The 22,123-nt window shown below is 38.2% G+C and overlaps 1 protein-coding gene across 3 annotated transcripts in view; it reads right to left on the reverse strand.

Annotated features, from left to right (window-relative positions):
• ZFHX4 (zinc finger homeobox 4) overlaps positions 1-21,515 on the reverse strand; it is a 182,213-nt gene extending 160,698 nt beyond the window's left edge. For 2 of the 3 annotated variants that reach the window (XM_072804167.1, XM_072804165.1), the window contains exon 1: positions 21,094-21,515. The gene's annotated coding sequence lies outside the window, so the exon portion shown is untranslated. Of the gene's footprint in view, positions 1-18,707; positions 18,895-21,093 lie in introns of those variants that run through there. The other variant, XM_072804166.1, reaches the window with a different exon arrangement.
• Between the last annotated feature and the right edge of the window lie 608 nt (positions 21,516-22,123).

Below are 22,123 nucleotides of genomic sequence, written 5' to 3' on the forward strand. Positions count from 1 at the left end.
CCCTGACCCTGCTATATTCTATTGCATAGACTTCACAGTGACAGAGAGCTAAGACGAAAACAAAGTTCTGGGCTCACCAATATTAAGTATTTTAGAAATTCCTTTTTAAAAGTTCTTATCAAAGAAAGACATCATTGAAGGTCACAGACATATGAAGTATGAAAGATAATTTCTTAATACTCTTTACCGTAATCAAATTTAATCTTGTCCACTAAATCAGAGAGGAAGTGATCAGTTTAAAAATACATCAAAAGATCTACATAGATGGAAAATGAAATCAAAATTCGTTTTGGTATCTGCAATGGTTAAAATGACACTCTAATTGCTCACGAATCAAACATCACAAAGCTTAGTGTGTAATTTTAATCATTGATGAGCTCCAGGTTAATTATCCTCATGGCATGCATGCAGCTTTGAAAACCCACTGAAATAATCTGATAACCATAAGCATGAAAACCTAATAATTTTCTAATTAGTCCACAAATATTAATGTTTACCTGTGCAGTTACCAAATCTGCACAATGTGTATACATACTGAAGGCAGCCAAAATGTCTAAAATATAATGCCCTGCTAGACTGAGGGAAATGAGGAAGTCAGGGGGAGACTAGAGAGTTGGAGTGAAGGAAGGCGCTAAATAATACTGAATTAATGATACTAAAAGATTAAAATGAAAAGTTCCAAAACTCAGGGTGTCTTCCCCCCTCCCATAATCAGATAACAGGCTGGTATATGGAAGAAAATTCACCTTAATTACAAAAGTAAGAAAAGTTTCCAAGCACTTTACAGCTTTGTAAAAGAGTTTCTAGGCTACTTTTATTATCATTTTAATTCTGTTTTACCTATACCCCTACAACAGTTCTCAGCCCACAGAAGCACTTGCTAGAATTATTACACACATGCTGAATACACCTCAAATGAGTTGTATGTAATGTGTGGTTAATAATTTTGGCCAGACGCCAAATGGACACTGCAATGTATCACCTCGATATTTCTTAATATGAAGTAGATCTTATCTTTTTATTTTATCTTAATAGAGCCAGAAGTAACTTTCAAAAATGTAACATTATTGCTATGTGAAAAAAATTACGAAAACTACTCTAAAGAATCCATCACAGGTCAAAGCAGTAGGATACATCTTGTTACAATACTCCCACATAATTTTACAGGAAATTGCCTATCAATTTTTTCTCAATAAGCTACACATTAATCAGAAACTGAATCAAATACATAATAAGTCTTCTATACAATCAAATTTACATTTACATTTCATTCCCAAAGCAACAATGGCAAACCTATTTGGATTGATACAACTAATAATAACTGATTTTTTAAAATTTGTAGCTATTGACTATGACCATGGCACTGGTTGCCAGTATATTTCGATGGAGTCACTTTAGTTTGTGCAGTTAAAAAGTTATTAAATCAGTATATGCAGTGATACCAAATATGATGCTAAGTGATTTCATTCTCATCAATGTCAGACAAGATCTTTCTTTTATCAATGTGACCCATTTAGGAAATTTATACCAAAGTTTTATAAGTCCCAGTAAAAAGACCACAAAGACAACCATTTAACTTAAACCACAGATTCATTTCAAAATGACTGCGTAACAAGTAAACTCACCATAAAAGCTGCTTCTCTATTTAAGCTGTTTTCTTTTTAGTTTTTACCAATTCTATTCTCTATTGCCAAGCATTCTATTTTTCAAAAAAATCACCAAAGTCCTCAAGAAATCCCAGAGAGAACAACTGATAAATTTTAATGCTAAATTCAGAACAATACATACCTGCTGGTCTGCTTAGAATATGTGTACACATTTTTTGGTATTCTCACTAATTCACAAGATCAGTGACTTTGATCATGTAAATCCCTTTTTCGGAACTAATGGACAATATGCAGAAAAAGAACTTTTATTGCTAGTTCTGCCTTGCTTTCGTCCTGCAGTCACTGCTGCCTAAACTCAGCTCTGCTAAATGACCAAACCCACCTACAAGGAGCCTGGCTAATGAAAGAGGGTGCTTTCTGAACAATAGAAGAATTCCTTTGCATTCAGAATGCAGAGTTCCCATTAGAACCCAAAATCAGAGAGGCCAGTTTTACCTCTTTTTTTTTTTTTTAATTGAGATTGTCCCAGCCTTCCTCTACGGTCCAGTGAGACAGTGCTTGTGAAATGATTAAAAAGAACGTGATCTGATCAAGAGGACAGAATAATGGGAAAGGAATGCTAGGTTAGCCACTCTGCTAAGTGCTGGGAAAGAAGACCAATGCGCCCCTTAGCCTATTGTTTTTATTCTCCTCTGCTCTTCAGCCAACCTCCTAGCACTTTGAGTCTTTATTTACTCCATTTTAACGGGTTAAAAGTTGTCCACTTACAAGAGAATTTGGTAACAAGTAACAAATCCTAGAGAGAGAGAGAGAGAGAGAGAGAGAGAGAGAAGAGAGAAAAGAAAAAGAAAAAGAAAAAAAAAGAAAGAAAGGGAGAAAGAAAGAAAGAAAAATCCTTGAATTATATCAAGTTTCCAAAAGGTCATCACTGTCTCTGCTGTGGCCTTTTCCCCATTCCAAATCCTCTATCAATATGTCATAGTGAGTTAGGCAAAGACAAAAGAGAGGCGCAGTGTGAAAACGGCACATATATCTAATCCTGACAAAGCAATGAATAGACCTTCACAAGTATAATTATACTTGTTTATTTGTTGCCACGTACAGAGAACTGATGAAAAAAATCCATCAAAGTGGTATTATGCAGACACCAAGAGCTTCTTTTCTTTGGTTGCTAAAGCCACATTGAGGCTTAAATTCCTTATTGTTAAATTCAGAAGAAAGAAAAAAAAAAGATTTTTGGCTGGACTTTTTTTTTTTTTTTTTTTTTTGCATCAGTTGCTGACAGATCTTTTGTGTACTAGGCTGTATTAGCTCACACCGCTACCTCATTTTTACCCATGTTGGAATTCATAATTACAAACTACTGTACAGAAGCTTTTAAAAGGGTGTGGTGTGCTGACCAGGAGAAGAGGGTGATGAAATTGCCCTTTTCTCATAGTCTCTCTTTTGATATATCAAAACACAGGTAAAGTACCTGTGTGGCAGCACCCTTTACGTCAGAATACATCTTTGATCTCAGTCTTTTAAGTTGGTGCTGGTGGTTTTCTATAGGCAGCTTTCTCTGCAATTTGCTTATTTTAGTATATGTTTAGTATTTCATAAAAGATTACATAACTTCTTTCCCATTGCGGTATTAAAAACGTTAGCAAGAAGGAAGGCAAATACAAGGATGTCAAAGGATTGAAAATATTAAGTAAAAAGATTTCAACTATTAAGGAGCCATTATGTTCCAATAGACACTAAATCAAATAACTTAACAAAAGCACATTTTTAGAGGTGGGGGGAGCCAAATAAGCTTTTTTTTTTTTTTTTCCTTACAGGATAGAAATATATCAAAGTAAAAGCAATCTGCATAGTTAATGTTTGTGAGCTTTACAATTTAAAACAGAAAAGCTGTAATTTTTCTTTGCTGGCAATCTGGAAACACTCTGGAGTTAATTACAGCTGATTCGGAGTGAACCACACAAACAAAGACCAGTCTATGTCCAGACAATTATACTGCATTAACCAGCTTAGAGCTTCCTGCTGATGTTTCAGGGCTCTTCTGTTACACCCTTCTACCTTCCCAGCACGAGAGAAAATGCTTCTGCAAGAAGGAATTAATGAAGAGAACTGCAAAAGAATGTGTGACGACCTCTCCTGACACGGCAAAAACTTTCCACCCATGTCACGACAAAGGGGAGAAGGTAATTAAGTTTGAATAGAAGGATGTAACCAAATATATTAAGCATTTAAAATAAGCAAATTTTTAAAGAGGGAAAGTTTACCAAAAAAAAAAAAAAATGAGTGTGCAAGTCAACTAAGTCATTTCCCCTTATTTTCCTCATTAAAACCTAAATTAGCTATTCAATGCAGATTTATTTCCTACTCTATAAACAGGACCCTTGTGATTGGCGTAGTGTTCTTCTCCCTCGCTTCTCTCTCTTCCTCTCCTTCTCTGCCCACCTTCATTTTCTCTCATTCCCTCTCATATCCCTAACCCTACATGGACGTCTAGTGACAATTACATATCATTAAATGCGTGTTGGAGAACTAAAGAGAAAAGGTACAGTTTTCCAGTGAATCCAACAGTCCTTGATTTGTACAGTTGTGGGAAATGGGAATTGTACTCAGTTTTCTTCACAACTTTAATCAAACTCCAGTGACTTTCCTTAGAGAGAAATCAATAATCTCTCCTTAACCAAATTACACTATTATATGACTCATTTTATTTGTTTGCTTCAGGAAAATTTCATAATCAGTGAGCAAGATGGACTCAATACTTTAGTTATCCTCTGTAAACAAACTTTGGTACTTCTAACCAATCTAGTTGATTTCTAATTTTCTTATTCATTCTAATTGAAAATGAATAGTTTGCATTGGTGTGAGACAAGGACATGAACTGTAATTATGTTCAGTGCCTCTTTCTGATTCCTTCTTTGATACTGTTTTGCTAGTATTCCAACTGACATTGGGGCTTTGTAGTGATTGCTTCATTAAAGGGTAAGGATGTCCTAATCAGCTAAAGCATTACTAGAAAGCTGTTGTTTGCCAATACTATGAGAATATACTGGCTTTTTTCTTTCTTTCTTTATAGAAGAAAAAAAGGTACATCTGAATGCCAGTTACCCAGCCATACATAAGTATTAATCATCTTCTCTCTGTCTCAAATATGCAAAGTAGGATCAGAGTTAAATGACTATATGATCCTTTTCATTTTTCTTCCCTAAATAAATGTTAATCTACAAATCAATCACGTGTTATATTAAAATATATATAAATATGCTTACAGAAAATACTAAAAGGTTGTGTAAATTACACTCGATTTTGCAAAGCATCTCAATAATGGAAGGAATCATTTTCCCTTAGACTCCTCTCCTACAATCCCTACTATATTTGAAAGTTCAAGTCAATAACACTTCTAAATAGAAAGCTTGAACATGGAGCCTTTTAGTTTTCCTTGGCAAAATATGGACTGTATCAATCATTTTTAAAGATCTGTAAATAATATTTGCCACGTTTTTAATGCTTATATTTCTAGTCTTTTAAAATGTAATTGAGTAATCGCTCTGGTTTATTTTTATTTATTTATTTATTTATTTATTTATTTATTTTTCGCTCTGGTTTACACACAGAGTGTTTAGTAGATAACCATTTTAAATTGCCACATAGTAACAATTTAAAAACTTAATTGGTTTTATAAAGGCATTTGTAACTATAGAATATTTAACTTCAAAAAGAGATTTACCAGACCAATGAAAACCATCCCGCACATATATTTTATCTCATATACAATGTGAAAACAATATATTCTAACATGTACAAGTATTTTTTCCTTCTTTATCTATGATATAAGGTCCATTATTGAACTACTGGTAATTAAATACCTAAAGGGAAAACAATTGTAATTATCTGAATTTCATGATTTCCACCAATATGATCTCATAACCAATGTAGCAGTTAAGTGTAAAAGGGTGAGTACATTCTTACTTTTTAAAAAAAAATATATCATTCTTTGTAGGCTAAACCTACCATAATTATTTTCATAAAGCTAATTACAGGTCAGGTATTCCAACAAACATTCCTATTCCCTGAGCAATGACTTCAATGACTTCACACGATTTCAAAATAGTTTTAATGAAGAAAGCTATATGCATAAATTTTAAAATCACTACCAAGTACCTGTTTTTATACAATACTCCTGGAGTCTACAAAATACAAGTCTCTTTTTATATCCCATGTAAATATTTTAAATCATTTTATATTAAAAACCACATAGGACCAACATAATAGAGAACATAAGTGGAATGCCAAGTTTTCTTCTGGATGAAATATTGGCAAATTTATGTTTGATCACTAAGATTAGTTGGTTATTTTATTTCTGTTATGAAGAGCCCTTTGTTTGTGTGTGTGTGTGTGTGTGTGTGTGTTTGGCCTGAAAGTTAATTTGACTGCTGTCCATAAGTGAAGTGAGCAATTCAGTAATTAACTTTTGTGTTTTAAATGTATGAACTTTAATTAGATTTCATTATAAACAAACAAACGTCAACCATAATTATAAGCTCCTTGGTTTACCCACATATTATCCCTTTTCAAACAAACTTGATGTCAGACAAATTAAAATCAAGCAGCCAGCAATTTTGAGTTGAATTTTACATGATCTGCTGGTAACCTGATTACTTTAACTTCAATATCATTACAGGAAAAGTATTTCAGGAAAAATAATGACAAGAATTCCAACAGGAGACAAGCTTAATTGTATTGATTCAAAAGATGCATGTTCATAGGAACCATGTTGAAGGAATAATGTTATCTCAAATCTACAGTTTCTATTAAAATGAAATTGTCCAGCATGAAAGAGGCAATTAAGATTAGTGTCTGCAGAACTAGAGATACTAAACTAACTAAATAATTATCTGGGCCCAATTATCTTATACTTTAAGTAGCAAAATACCAGTGTGGAGCAACTATAAGGCATGAGGTTTGCAGGTTTATTTACTGACTGGTGTATCTATTAGGACCAAGAACAAGTGGAGCTGTCAGGACATAATGAAGGTAAATGATTAGTTAGCACCAAGCCTGAACTCTTCTTCAATGCAATAAGAGTTAATTAAAGTTTACCACCAAACATCAACCAAAGCAGGATGTTGATCAGGTTTCAGCATTAAGTGCAAACAGACAATAGTTGGCAGCAATTAGTGCAGCTATCAAATGACATGCAATGATAATTATACATTTAAAACAGCTAAAGAGCTGGGGGAAAAAACTAATCAGCTTCTTTGACGACAAATACTCAAAGGGCAGGAAACAGGTATCAGATTATTTCACTTTAACACTGTAAATCAATAGAATTAAACAAGAAAAGGTTGTATGGGTACATTATCTGAAAGAGAACAGTTCACTGGATTCAAAATGAAATAAATCTGCTGTATTGGTCTATCAAAGATAAGAACTTCTGTAACTAAAGAAAATAAGTTACTTTTCAATTAAAGTTTCAGAATGAAGTTTGTGTAAAGAAAGTTTAGCTTCCTAGTCTTGTGTAAATTCAACAATGCAACAAGTATTTCACTATCATTACTGTTATTTAAATTAAGTATTAACTTCCACTCTAAAATACTATCAAAAGTACTTTATGTCTGAACCTTACCTTTCTGTACTCAAATATTATCTCCCCCAAAAGGCTTTTAGATGTTAGATCTAAATTATTTCTTAATGCAACCGAATTCAAACAAACGCCATATATACATATTTAGTGCATGTTACTGCAGGTCTTCCCTTGATGCCATTCAAATCTATGCCTTCAACCTTGCTGAAATCAATGAGCCTGCATATACCACATCCCTTAAAACAATTTTTAATAAGTCACCTCATTCTTTTCCATAGTTTCTGGCCTGCATCCTAGAGCACAACTCTAGAAATGTACCCATCCTCATGACCCCACCTCTCCACCTTCCCAACTAATTCTGTTATGCTAAGGATTTGTACACAGTGCTGGCTAATCCCAATATTTCCCTGGAGCTAAATCTAAGCCATGGCTAACTCCCAGCACAAAAATGTCTCTCTCCAAAAGCCCTTTCGCCCCCTTCAGCACTCATACACTCATTGGTCCTGACATTTTCACTTCAGCCATGACAAATGAGCTGATGACTCTGATGTGATTGCATGGGAGGATGGCTTTATCTAAAGATATATCATTAACTCTCATCACCATCTCCTAATATGGCTCTTCTGGGTTAATGTGTTGTGAAAATCTGAGGAAATTTTTGTGTAAATATCTGCACTTTAAGTAGTAAGAGACCAACTTCATCAAAAGGAAAAAAAGAGAAGCCAAAGTGGACAGGAATGGGGGGGGGGGCGGCTGGTGAAGACTAGCATTAACTAAATGTTGCTCTGGGGATTTAAGTAACTCTACTCAACCTCTGCCCCAGTACAAACCAGCCAGCTGACTGTCTCTTAAAGGTCCCTTCTCTTCGACATGGGTGGCTGGAACATAGTGTAATTTGTGAAGTGGCACAAATAAAGAGTCTCAGATAAATATGGCTAATCAATCGGCAAGCCCATTTTTTTTGTTGTTGTTTTTATCTCAGTGTAGTAGTACATATTTTATTCCTGAACCCTTAATTTCCTATATTATTAAGTCTCTCTAAATTCATTTTAATGGAGAAAGGGATTGTCAAAACCCACTTTACTTCCAGATCATTGTTATTCTTCAATTAGAAGGAAGCAGTATTTTTCCAACCATTATTAAATGTAAAACTTTTCAAGCTTCAAAGGAGAAGGGAAAAGGAAGCTTTTCCATTTAGCATAAATATCACAACGTTTAGGTTAAGTTAGAACCCAAGTTCCAGTTATGTAGTTCTTGTTATGTATACTATGGAGTTTACAGAGTAGATACTTGTTATAACCTCTTCTCTCATTTCATCTGCGAACACACAGCCAATCAGAGTCAACTGTAGCATAACAGACCTCAGGAAAGGAGGTCAGGCTTTGAGGTAAAGTGCTATTCACTCTTGGACCATGCAAGGAGCTCTTTATTCCTGTTCTTATTGGCATCAGTCCCCCTTACTAGAGCAAGAACAAAGCCAAGTGCTCGTGTGAGGTTTATGAATAAATCAGAGGTGAGCCACTGTAAGTACTGCCCATGATTTCCTTGTTGACAGTGAGCACTTAAACAGGCTTCTATGACCAGCGACTTCTGGCAAACCATAATGATTCCTAATCTGCACCCTGCTTCATTTCAAGAACTAAATGACCCACCCCATTTTTCCTGCAAGTTTTCACCCTTCAAGCAATCCTTGTCTATCTTGAGCAGCTTAACTTTACAATCCCAGGCAAGTCAGCTTGTGCTGTGGTCATCTTAGAAATTGTACCAACCGAAAAATCTTCCTTTGCTTGGAACAATTGCACAAATGAAAAAATCTCTAGCATTACAGAAATTATTCTCACGTTAATATTACAGAATTTCTGGATATGGGAGCAGCTAAGCCAACTAAGGTGAAAAATGCTAAATAATTTGCTGAAGGGCACATACACATTAGGTCTGATCAGCTAGGCTCTGAAGTTATGTGATATTTCCCAGGAATTTCTGATCTTCAGTTTCCTTATGGGTTAAACGAGAAGATTATGCTATATCCCTTCTGACTACAGCAATCTATGGTTCTAATATAAAAACCCATTTAGATTGCGCAGAAGATAGTTTTCCCTATGGAGTTTTCCAAGACAAGCCCAGATGTTTTTAAGGTTGTATATTTCTTTTCAGTATCTAGATTTCAAGAAGAGAGGCAGATTCCAGTAGAATAGTAAACTGAAATTTTCTATTTATATTTTTAACTATTATTCTTTTTTTTTCATTCATTCAATAGGTATTTCATTGAGCACCAAAGATTTGCCAATTATATCTGTCACAATACAGTGATTAAACAGATATGGTTGCTGCCCTCATGGAGGCTGAAATTTATTTGAAGAAACACTTAAACAAGCATCATGAAAAATGCTAAGATGCTAATTGTTTTTCTGCTGGTAAAATATACCATTATCCTATCTGTATTCAATAAATGTTTAGCTCTATATTAATGTATTTCAAGTGAATTGTCAAGTCCAGGGCCACTCATAAATGACCAGAGCATAGGCAAGACATACACTTTTGTTTTTAAGAAAAATTTTAACAAAGATCATGAGCCACACATGTTAAGCAAAAATCAAACTCAAAGCTGGAAATTTACAATCCAAGTATACTTACATTTCCCAGTAAAAATGCAAACAATAATTTCAAATGTGCGTTTTACACGTATCACAAGAAGAAATTATTATGAATTTAAAAAAGAAAATTCATAATAGAAATGGATTTTTATTGCTATATAGTCCAAAAATTGTATTATAAATTTATTAACCCTTGTCATGAATCTTATCATCTTTGAACCTGAGTTCTCCTCCAATGAATAATGCATTATTATAAAAAGATAAAGGATTGTGATTTTCTCCAAGAGATAAACCAAGAGTCTCATAAGTTGGCTATAAAATCCTTCAAGAAAACTCAAAGGTTGTATAGTATTACTGGATTATTATTAATAACTGAATCTCTTCTCTAAGTTGGTATAAATCTTGATCGACAGGGTACCATATAATAGTATCTGTACTGTTTTTGTTGCACATCAAAATATCATAATGCAAAAAATATGGAAAGGTATTTCTATGGCATCTAATCCAGTTTGGGAAATCCTCTAATTCTAAGGCTTTCAAACAAGCTGGGTCAACAAGACTGAACTAAGCATTGCGGTATCTTCTATGATTGCATATAATGGACAGTCTGGAATCTTGAGTTCATGTAGATAGACTAAGGTCTGAATTATTTAAAAACGGTTCCTGTTCTAATTTGCTTCTTAGGAAAAGACCCAGAAATGCATTAAACATCTAAAAGCCCTCGAAACCAAAACAACTTATGATGATGGAGTGGCAGATAATGAGGTGGGGGACTATCCACGTAGATGCCATCTAGGTATCTGTCAATAAGAATACACCTTCTATGCAAACCTGTTTCCTAATTTCTCTTTCTGTTCTAAGAAAGAGGGGCATCCCTACTCAAAAGAGCTATGTAGACTTGATTTATCAAATGTTCTTTGGTTGAGCATTACAGTAAAACCAACTATTGAAAATGAAGAAAAGGGGAACATAAGGTATCAGACCTTGTCACATTTACTTATTTTAATGTTTGCAATACTTTAGTGTTAATGTAATCTCTACAGCAACTTTAAGATACAAATGAGGAAGTTGAAGCTTACAAAGATTAAATCATTTGGAAACGTCACACATAATAAGAATTTAATTCAGGTGTCTAGTAGCTCTAACACAATTTCTACTGGTCACTGAGTAGATTTTCAAAAATCTAAAGCCTAAGTTAAACTCAATTAAAAAGGAACTCAAGCCCTTAAAAATGCAGTCAACATTCACATACTTGAATTAGAAACACCATACTGAATCTTTCTATTTTGGATATAAGAACTTCTCAGAGAATTTGGGAGTCGGTAAATTTCTGTTCCTGCCTTTGAATGTAAAAAAAATATAATACAATAAAATGAAAAGGAATCCAAAGTAGACAGAATCAAAAGAATGTCTGTTTTTTACTGTGTCATGCTTTCTGTGCACTATGCTGCATTTACAATATCACAGCATTGTCTTCATTTACTTTCCCTACATAGAATAGAAATCTTATTCTTCGTAACATCATGTTCTTGATTATTAAGAATACATTTTAACTCACTGAGATCATCATTAGTGCTTTTATGAACCATAAACTCTTCTTGACCATTCAAAGCACCTAGTCTGACCTCTTAATTGACCCAAAATTATGCTTATTATTATTATTTCCACAGTGGTAAGATGCCATTCAGATTGTACTTGTCTTCTTTTTGTAGCAGAGAAATCCATCTCTTAGAAGAAACAGTATCACCGTTGGATTACCACTGCACATTTTCCTTTTCTTCTCTATTTCTACCACCATACTCAGTTAGGTAACAAACCTTTTTTCAAAGCAGCCAATATAGTTGTGTGACCATTGGTCCTAGAGTTGGGATATCTGAGTTTTGTCCTGACATTTTCCTAACTTGCTTAGTTACTCAACGATGACTTCTCCTGAATTCAATATCTCATATTTTATAATGAGCTGGCTGAACTGAATTAACTCAAGGGTATTCTCAGGCTTTTGCATGTTGATACTTTGCCTTACAAACCTACCTGCTCTTTCTTGTTGTGATGATGATGTTGGCCAGTTCTTAGAAAATGAAAGGAATTTAGTCTACAGAGGGAAAATTTCACAGGCTACCCCTATGAATACATCTAGAAAGGAAAGAGAGATACTAACACGGAAAGAGAGTCGGTGTGTGTATCCATGTCTTTATACACACTCCTAGCATGGATGTACTAAGCCAAAAGAGATGGATGACTCGTTCTCAATTAAGGAGTGGGCTCAGAAAAACTTTAAGTTTTACTTGCACTATTCCTAACAGTAAGGGGGGAAAAAAAACGTACTAAGAACTGTATCTTAGAGAATCCACATTAATAAAGCCTTTCAGATTTAATTAAGGTACTTTGGGAAATGTTTGGGCTTCTTCAATTTACTTTTCCAAGCAGACGAATTTTAAGATTCTCCATAAAGCTCTCTCTTACAAACTTTTGTTTTGTTTTGTTTTTAACAGTACAACCAGGTGGCACACACTAGCTCATATGTTTTTGTATTTTAAATATTGTTAAAGCTATGGATTTCCTTTCTTCTTTACAGTGAAGGAAAAGAATTTTATGGACAGTTATAAAATGCATATTTTAACCCAAAAGTCAATTTTCCCTGGTTAAAATGATTTAGATCTGAGTAAATACTTGCAGAACGCTTTCTGTTTTTATAGCTAGAATACAATGGAACCTATAAACTTTGCCTTTAGAGGTATGTGCTATAGGGTACCATTCAGAAATTATCAACTGTGCACTGTCATATCCCCAGGACAAGCAAACATGAGAAATTATCAATCATCGAAATCCATGATGCTGGCATGCGAACTCCTGACCTGAATGACTAAAACACCTACTCAGGACTTGTCTTGGACCATTAGGGCATTATGACATATTAACCAAGTCAAGCCACCCAAATTCTTAAATGTTGTTTATTTTTTCAATCTCTAGAATGTTCAAATGGCTAATTATATCAGAGATAAGTTACTTGCCAAATAGGACTTTGGTGTCAAAGCCATATTTAAGTTGTGTGCATATCTTCAAAAATGCCTGAAAATGGCAAAAAAAAATTTTTTTTTTCACTCACAAACCTTTGAGGGGAGGGGAGGGAGGAGCAGCCATTCCTGGACCGAAGATTGTAAGTCAAACGTGAAACCATATCAAACTTTCCAAGCAACTTGTGAACCTCTGAAACTAGGGAATTAACAGAACATCAAATCCAGTAAGATCACAGGGGCACAATCCTTATGCAAGAAAATAATGCCATTGAGCCCTCATTAAAAGACCATTTTGTCCTTAGCCATCAAAGACTGCGAATGCACTAAGATCTTGGTTATATCATCAGGGATAACTAAAACAAGTGCCAAGAGAAATTGTGCACTTTTAGTTCTCACATGTGTCCATCTGTTCACATATAAACATATATTCTGCTTTCTGTCTGATTCCTAAAATCTTGATATCAGAATACCCTGGGCTTTTGCCCATTTCCTAAGAATGCAGACATCACATAAGCTACTATTAACCCATGTGTGATCCACTTCCATGGTGGCTGGAAAGCTGCCAGTTACAACACATGGTGCTTGGTTAACAATGTCTTAAAATATAAATGAATTTATTTTTTAAATTAACACATTTTTCTTATGGAAATACCTTAATAAGCCCTTCTGCATGTAAAACAGCCTCCATGTGGATTTTTTTTTGTTCTTTTAAGACTTTTTGCAAGCGTATCATAAAGTTAACCATAAAAGTTTCTGAAACAATCCAGAATTTCTTGACAAATTTTTAAAAGGACTCCAGTAAAGAATTTTGGTGACTTTATATAACAAAGATCAAACACTTTTCCTTTACAATATTCTGTACTCAAGAGGCAACCCTTATACTTTAATTTACGTGAAAACACTTCTGATTTCCCAAGTTTCCAAGTAACGTTCTTAACAGTACCTCAGCAACTGAACTGCGAAAGTGATGAGGCAAACAGAAGTTCTACACTCTAGAAACAAAACAAGTTAGGTTAATATCTGGTGGAATCTTTCAGTCCTGCTCTGGGGCAGCCTTCAATGGCTCATCTGTTGTGACCCAAAACCGGAAAGAGGTTGTTTAAAACCTATACATATAAATAATTATCCACACTGCATTTGATTTACATATGTACAAAAGAATCAATTCCCACCTTTCGAAGTGTCTTAACACTTATGGTATTTTAACTGCCCTAATTATGGTTGAAGAAACATCATTAAGAGCCCTGACCATGTTGTCAACTGATATACAGCTCTAACTAGTGACAAGAGAAAACCTTACTGCCACTGTCTCCAAAAATGAACATACAACCCTCAGACACTTTAAAAAAGACTTATCTTGAAATGAAATGCACAGTATACCTACAAAGCAACATGAAGATGAATTAAATCCTAAGAAAATAACTGTATCCTCTTCTACTAACCCCTCCCGACCACAAAAGCTGATGGGCCACTTAGCACACTTAACATTGCCAAAAGTCAGGATACACAACTCTTTCCCAAATGAGGTGCTCTACCAACTGAGACAACTATTTATAGCCTATGGGGGAGGGCGGAGGAGGAACACCATATATTTCCATCGTTAACTAAATTAAATATCCACGCCATACTCTTGGCCTCCTCTGAAATAACTGTTTTTGACAGCAAAGTGCTGGGAATTCTCGATACTCAATAGTCAATATTTGGCTAGCCTAGCATGTTTCTGAATACTCTTCTACGTACAAGCCTCTGTTTATCATCCTCTAGCTGCACTATTGTCATACATATTACTTCCCAGTGATGATGAAAACTCAGGGCATCTTATAAGTTGCTGAAATCTGAGCCCCTGCTTGTTTTCTCAAGTCTTGGACAAACATAACTTTAGAGAGAGCAGAGCATAGGCATAAAGAAAGAGGGGCCTGCATTTTCATCTTCCTTTCATCTTAGTCATTCAGTCAGCCATTCAGAACCCTATTCAACAGAGCTTTTCATTATGCAAAAAAATGCTAATCCTTTTCCGATGCTTTCACACTTGTATAAACCCCCATTCCTTCAACTGAAAAGCAATTATATCAGTTTACCTTTCTGTCAAAAACAGGATTAATATTCCAATAACAGAATCTCCTTTCTTTTCCTATCTTTTTGCTTTAGGAAACTAGAGATTATTAGTAGAGGCATTCTTAGGACAGAATACATTATTTTAAATATGATGGTGTTAACCAATGAATGGAAAAAGGAGAATGATCATAAGGAGAAAAAGTCCCCCCAGTATACTGCAGAAACTCTTTTCTGTGACAGAACTGACCTTCCCTTTGCAGATGCCCAAAGAGACTGAGACTCACTCTGGTCTATTAATCAGAAACAAATTATGAAAGAATGTAGTTGGACTGGTTGACACTATCCTGTCTTGGGAGACTCAGTAACAGCCTAGTAACAATGTCCTCTTCATGGGTAATGAACAGCCATGACAAATGGGGCAGAGAAACTATTTATTTGCATATGCAAATTCTCACACAAGGGAAACATGTACAAACAAGTGTCATTGTAAGGTGGATTAGGCAAACAACGCTTTCTTTTTAGGACATTCTGCAGCCCAGAACATTAGTCAGCACAATTAAACCAGTCTCCATGGAGACTAATGAAATTTCACCATGGTATGAGTTAAATTAGATAGCTAGTTATGTGTTTCCACAATCCAACTTGAAATCCATTATTGTTTCAGAACAATACAGCAATTGTGCCTAGCTGATCTTTGCCAGCTCAACAAGCTCCTAAGTTGACAATTTGCATATGTTAATATAATTAAGCACTAATTACATGAAACTTGTACATATTCACATGCACTTTCCCTGGGCGCTTTTCAGTTTGAACCTTGGCCAAGTCTTTAACCCTTAGAATGGTCTTAGAGGATAAAAACTCTGCCTGTGGGTACAGCCCCTAGGCAGACACAGAAAGGTTCCTCATTTATAAACACAAAGCTTAACCTGGCTTCTCATATTTCTAGCAACAATGACAGAAAATATTTTGTGATTGTGGTGGGGACCAGGGATGAGGGAAAAGGCCCGGGTGGGGTGGGGGGGGTTGGATTAGTCTTTAAAGACTTATAACGAATATCTTCTCATAGAAAAGCAATAACATTCATTTCAAGAAAATGTTAAGAATTTGCTCTCACTGACATTGTGGAACCTTGGGAGATGAAAATGGTTTGACAACAGCAAAAATAGCAAGTAGAAAAGGAAAAGGGAGCATCAGCACCTAATGAGCTTTACATAAATATATGCAGAGGCAATTAAGCAATGTTAATTACTATGACAGCAGTTAATTGAATATAATTAGATATTTTAAGCCACTGAATAAAGCATAGTTAAGATTAATTTTATTGAGATTAATTGTAAATAAGGATAGATTAACTCTATGTTTTGACAGGCATAAAAAGTAGTTCTGCAAATTAAGCAGGAGCGTGGCCACCAGTCCAAAAATCATATATTATTTTAATGTCACACCTCAGAATCATCCCCTCAATAAACATGACTTTTCAAACCCAAACAGACAGGAATCTTGAAGAAAAACAAACAGCTTGCAGAGATTAAAGAGCCTTTTGTCCTTTTTCATGTGCATTTCTTTTAACAGACTAAATTAAGCGAGTCTGGTGTACGTTTTTTAGGAAGGAACATTTCACACTGAATGGAAAAAATGTTCTATCACATATGAAATTCGTGCAGCTGTGCGGAACTTGGTCCAGATGGTTTTAGACTATAAACCACCACCAAATGATAGACAGTAGGCCTTCCCAAGATTATGTGATAAAGTCACAATCTTTTATTTTGACCTCCCAAATTTCTGCTTTGTATTATTTCCAATCAAATCACATATTTTCTTTTACAAATGTGTTTCTCCAAGAGAGTTAAAAGAAACATTGTGCCTACCAAGTACTTGAAATAAGTGTAAAATGAATTGGAGAAGGCCTCCTTTAACAGATATCAGCTAAATCATTCAGCCACAAAATGCAATGATAGCTATGACAACAACGTATGCAGATGACAACACTTGATTATTACTCTTACAAACAATGGTTTCTAGAAATATTTCTTAGGAAAATACTGCTAAATGAAAATGCCCTCCCAAATACTTTCACACCAAGCCAATTCATGCACACTCTTTAAGGAAATTAACATAGTCCTCAAGAATGCTGAACAAATCACTAATAAGAAAGGGACTTCGATTGATTTTGAAATAAATCAATAGGTGATTAACATAATATTTTTAAAGCAGCAGAATGTGTGTGTGTGTGTTGCATAAACATATATATTATATTTCCAATACCTCTTAGCTCTTAATCGAACAAGGGCTTTATGCTATTGAGCATGCCTCTATACTCCCTCACAACTTCTTTAGGATGCCCTTAGTCTTTATAACAAAAATCCTAAAATGGTCTGTGAAACAAGACTACGACAAGCCATTCTGCAGTGAAAGATTTTAAATCATCCAGCCTCTTCTAATAGACTTGAGACTTATTGAGGTAGAAACCATAAAAAATGAAGAAGGGAAATTTAATCCCTGAAATATTGATTTGCACATTAATATCATATAGGCAGAGGGCAATTTGGCTTCGTGGAAATGACACATTGTCGACCCTTGGTGAAGTCAGAGCCAATCTAACTGCTGAACATGTCTGAATCTCAAGAGTTATTAAGGGCTTCCCTTCTTGCCTTTATGACTTTTCTTCAGCCTACCAATGCAATCTTAAATGTATTATCTTTAAGAAATAATTGTAAAACCTCAGGGGTTTTCCAGTTAATGGAAGGGAGGCCAAACCACATCAGATTCTGAAATGCAACATTAAACCCTTGCAATCAACAAAACCACCTCAATTCTCATCCATCCAGTGGAGGATCTAATATTGTTATTAGAGATAATCAAATTTCATTGTGTAAATTTAGGCTCATGGTCAGAATGAAAGCAGTAAATTCTGCAATATTAAACAGCGATTTTCTCAGCATCCTTTATGCTTTCCTTTGCTGGTGCAGCATCTTTAAAAATAATCCAACTAGCTCAAAATTAATGAACAGACTTGGGCTCATCTGCTAAAAACTGCTAAAGATTACAATAGAGCTGAACATGTTTCCTTCATTTTTAACTTTTAGTGGCAACTTTCACTTCCTAGACCCACAGCCCACTCTCCCTGTCCTAACCCCACAGTTGGTGCTATTGCTTTGACTTACACAGCTGGTTTACCTGACCTTTCTTTGTTCCTTAGGTACATTTCACTTTTCAGATTTATGGTATTTCCCTCATATTTCATTGGCTCTATCTTCATTGCCATAAAAATGAAAACACTTAAATATGAGTTTACTTTTTTTAAATCCAAAAGCAACCAGCTATTGAATAAATACACAGTGATGCTCTTTCCCCAGTTTATGCCATAAATATTAAAACCATTAAAAAAATAACTATATAAACCTTATGATCCCCACACTGAAGCCAGGTGCAAGAGGTTAAAACAGCTGGCTAGCCATCTTTTATTTTTGTGTGCCTTCCTGCTGATTGAAACCGCAAACATTGAAAACTATCAAATATTCCCTTAAGGATTTTCTTTTTTTAAGAAGAGGAAGGAAAAAAAGAAAAACCTTCATTTTCTGTAATATGCTCCTCTGTGGAGAAGAAAAACTCTAAAACACAATCAGTCACAGAGGTAGTGAAATAATTCCAAATATCTCCTTTCTGTTGTATTTAAGCCATCATCTCCAACAACTTCTATACACAATTGTTTTTTTATTCTTCAGTTAGAAAAGAGAAAAGAGGGGAAAAAAGAAAGAAAGAAAAGAAAGAAAGTCTGAGCTTGCTCTGTCAGTTTTGCCAGTAAATATAAAGTAAAACAAATGTTGATGGCACCGAGAGTGTTACATACCCGGGCTGTGTTTTTGCATTGCTCTCAATGGAAGCGATCGATGCCCGTGTCACTGTCGCGTCCCAATCGCAGCCAAGTCTCAGCCTTAATCTAAGCAACACCCGAAAAGGCAGCGGCAGCCGCAGCCTCTCCCTGACTCTTCCATCCATCCACCCAACTAAAAATATAATACTACATATGAGCTTTAACCACTCCACGTTTATAGGGATCAAGCCACTGAAAATCCAGGAGAACACAATAAAAAAAAAAAAAAAAAGAACCCTCCTTCTGTCTCTTGTCTCTCTCTCCTCTCTCTCTCTCTCTCTCTTCCTCTCTCCTCTCTCTCCTCTCTCTGTCTCTCCTTTTGCCATCTACATGATCCTTGATTAAACATGGAACAGAGTTATTAAAAAAGGGGGGGGGAAGGACTCAAGGAGAGGAAATGCAACTGTCAGAAATCGGGACCGCCAGATTTCCTGGTGAACCTGCCTCTGTCTGAGTCAGTGTCAATCCACCATCTTCCGCCAGTGAACTTGTCTTTGGGTTTTTGTTTGGTTGGGGGGGGGGGGGTTGTTGTTGTTGTGTATGTGCTTTTTTGGGAAGGGGGGAGGGGAAAGGCAAGGTGGGGGCTGGAGGTGGGGGGGGGCGTGGGGCGAATGTGTGCCTGAGTGCGTGTGGAGTGTGAGTGTGTATGTGTGTGTGTGTAGGGGTCGGGGTGGGGGGGGTCCGTGTTTGCGATCTGAACCTTTGGTACCTACAAGGAGGGTGTCTCACCGAACGGTAGCTAAGATCTCACCAGAACCGCGCGGAAGTGAGGAGTCGCGGCCAGAGGCGCCCGCTGGAGCCTCCTCTCTGGGCCGGACCCCAGCCCGAGCCGCCAAAGGAGCCCCCCGCCCGGATCACAGGTAACAAAAGAAACACACACCAGTGCACCGGCTTCCGTGGGGGAAGGGGCCAGGATGGGGAACCCTCAGGAACTTGGGCATCGGCACAGAAACTTTATACAATTCCACGAGACATTTTATTATTATTATTATTATTATTATTATTATCAAAAAAAATTTTTTTTCTGATAGGAAAGAGCTGAAAGAATGGGGGGAGGAGGGAGTGAACTAGAAGTAGCAGGAAGGCGAGACCCGACGCATTCCAGCCCCTCTCCCCTGCGCTGCTCCGGCCGGGAGGCGCACTTGATGCGGAGGGAGGCGAGGAAGGTGAAGTTCGTTTGTAGATGGGGAGGGGGGGCAGGGGGTAAACCAGTTCTCAGAGCCGGCCACAGCCCCCCCAGCACACACACACACGCGCACACACACACGCACACGCACCCTCTTTGCCCTTTGCCAAAAGGGAAGGGAAGATTCTTGACCCCGAGCGGCTGGCATCCGTCCTCCGGCGGCCGGAGCGCGGGGCCGGGGCTGCCGCCGCCGCCGGGTCCGCGGCCCCGAGGCCCGGCGCCCCCGCCTCCTAACGGACCTGCCTCGGCTCGCCTGCGCCCCGGTCCGCGCCGCCGCTCCGGCCGCCGCCGTCTACCTGCAGCCCCAGCCCCAGCCCCAGCCCCAGCCCCAGCCCCAGCCCCAGCCCCCGCTCGCGCCCGGGCCTCCGGGAGCCCCCGGGAGCCCCCGGGAGCCCCCGGCCCCGGGCGTGCGGACCCCCCGGTCCTCCGCCAGCCCCGCGCCCCGAGCGCCCTTCGGGGGACTTGCGAGAGGGAAGGGTGGGGGCGGGAAGGGGAGGAAGAAAAACGAGGCTGGATAACGGAGGATGGGGGGGGAGGGTGTAAAACAGCAGACAGAGGGGAGGGGGGGCTTCAAGCCCCACGGACCAGCGTCCAAACTTTCCGAGGATGAGCGCGGAGGAAGGCTCATCCCGGCCGGGCTGCGGGGGCGCGGGGCGCGCGGGGACCCCTGGCAGCGCCCGAGCCGCTGCGGGGCTGACAGCTTCCCCGGCGCCGCGGGGACGCCGCAGGCTCGCGGCGGAGACAGGACCCGAAAAGACAGGAAAAAGGAGAGAAAACCGCTCGGCCGAACGTGGAGCAGCCGCCACTTAATCCAAAAGTTAAATGCACCCCCCCCTCCTCCAAACGCAGTCCCCCCCCCACCACCACCACCAGCAAGAAAGTGGAAAATCAGGTCCCTCGGTGCCCCCTCCCTCTTTCAGCGGAGCAAATCCTCGAGCCAAAAAAGGGGGGAAAGAGATAGAAAAGGGGGGCAGAGCGGAAGAGATGGTCGGGATGAGGGGATGTGTGCGAGAGCGAGCGAGAGCGAGCGAGCTAGGGGCAGAGAGGGAGAGAGGCGGAGAGGGAGAGAGAGGGAGCGAAATATCAAAGATTGTGCAAGATCAGGCTGGAAAGATAATCGATACTCGACCTAAATTTAACACAAACTACTCAATAAAAGTTAAAGAAAAAACTTACTTTCCATTTCCCCTGCAGTTCCTACTCGATCTTCGCCTCTTTTTTTTTGTTTGTTTGTGTTGCTTTTTATTTTACTTACAGCTGATCACATCCAAGTAACACGAGAGGGTTTCATTAAAAAAAAAAAAATTTAAAAATTAAAAAAAAAAATAAAAAAATAATCCTCGAACTTTATTGGGTGAAAATAAAAACGCTGAAGCAGAAAGTGGGGGGCATGGAGCGGTCCTCGGGGGTCCGGGAGGAGTTAAAGCATGTGCCGACCGCGGTCTCGCTGTTTGGTTGTGAAGGGGTTGGGAAAAGGAGGAAAGGAAATGAAAATCCGATATGTCTTTATTCTGCTAATTATTATCGTTTTAGCCCTGTTTAAAAAAATGGCTGATTAAGTTGAGTGCGCATGTCTTTGTGTGTCTATTCCCGATATGCACTCTGGGAATGAGAGAGGAGAGTGAGGGAGAGGGAGAGGGAGAGGGGGGAGAGAGAGGTGTAATTAGTGAGGTGATCAACATTCCCCAGACTGCAAATGACGCGCAGCCCGGACTCGGAGCAGCCCGGGAGCCTCGCGGCTTGCAGGGCTCGGAGCGCTGCGGCGGGAGCCCGGGACGCTGCGACCGCGGCGCGGGCAGGGGATGGGGATCTCCGGGGCTCGCACCCCACGCGCCCCTGCGCGCGCGACTCCCAAACTTCATTAGACACACACACACACACACACACACACACACTCTCTCTCTCTCTCTCTCTCTCTCTCTCCCCTCTCTCCCCCCCTCTCAGCAAAAAGGGAGAGAAAATAAAACATAAATACCAGCAAAGCAATGCCCTTGAACCAGTCGGATTTTTTTTTTCTTTTTGTAATTTTAATGAAGCAAAGTCATTATTATCGGACCAGGGATTTGTTTACTAAGGGAGCTGTAAGAAGAAATCCAAGTTGGAGTGGTGAAGAGTTTGTCCTCTGCCTAATTTATTCTGTTGTGTACAAGAACGCATTTTAAGGGGCAAACGCGGGGGCCTGAGCAAATATGCAGATGTATGTAAA

This window comes from Canis lupus, chromosome 28, assembly GCF_048164855.1.
Source record: "Canis lupus baileyi chromosome 28, mCanLup2.hap1, whole genome shotgun sequence".
Taxonomy (NCBI): Eukaryota; Metazoa; Chordata; class Mammalia; order Carnivora; family Canidae; genus Canis; species Canis lupus.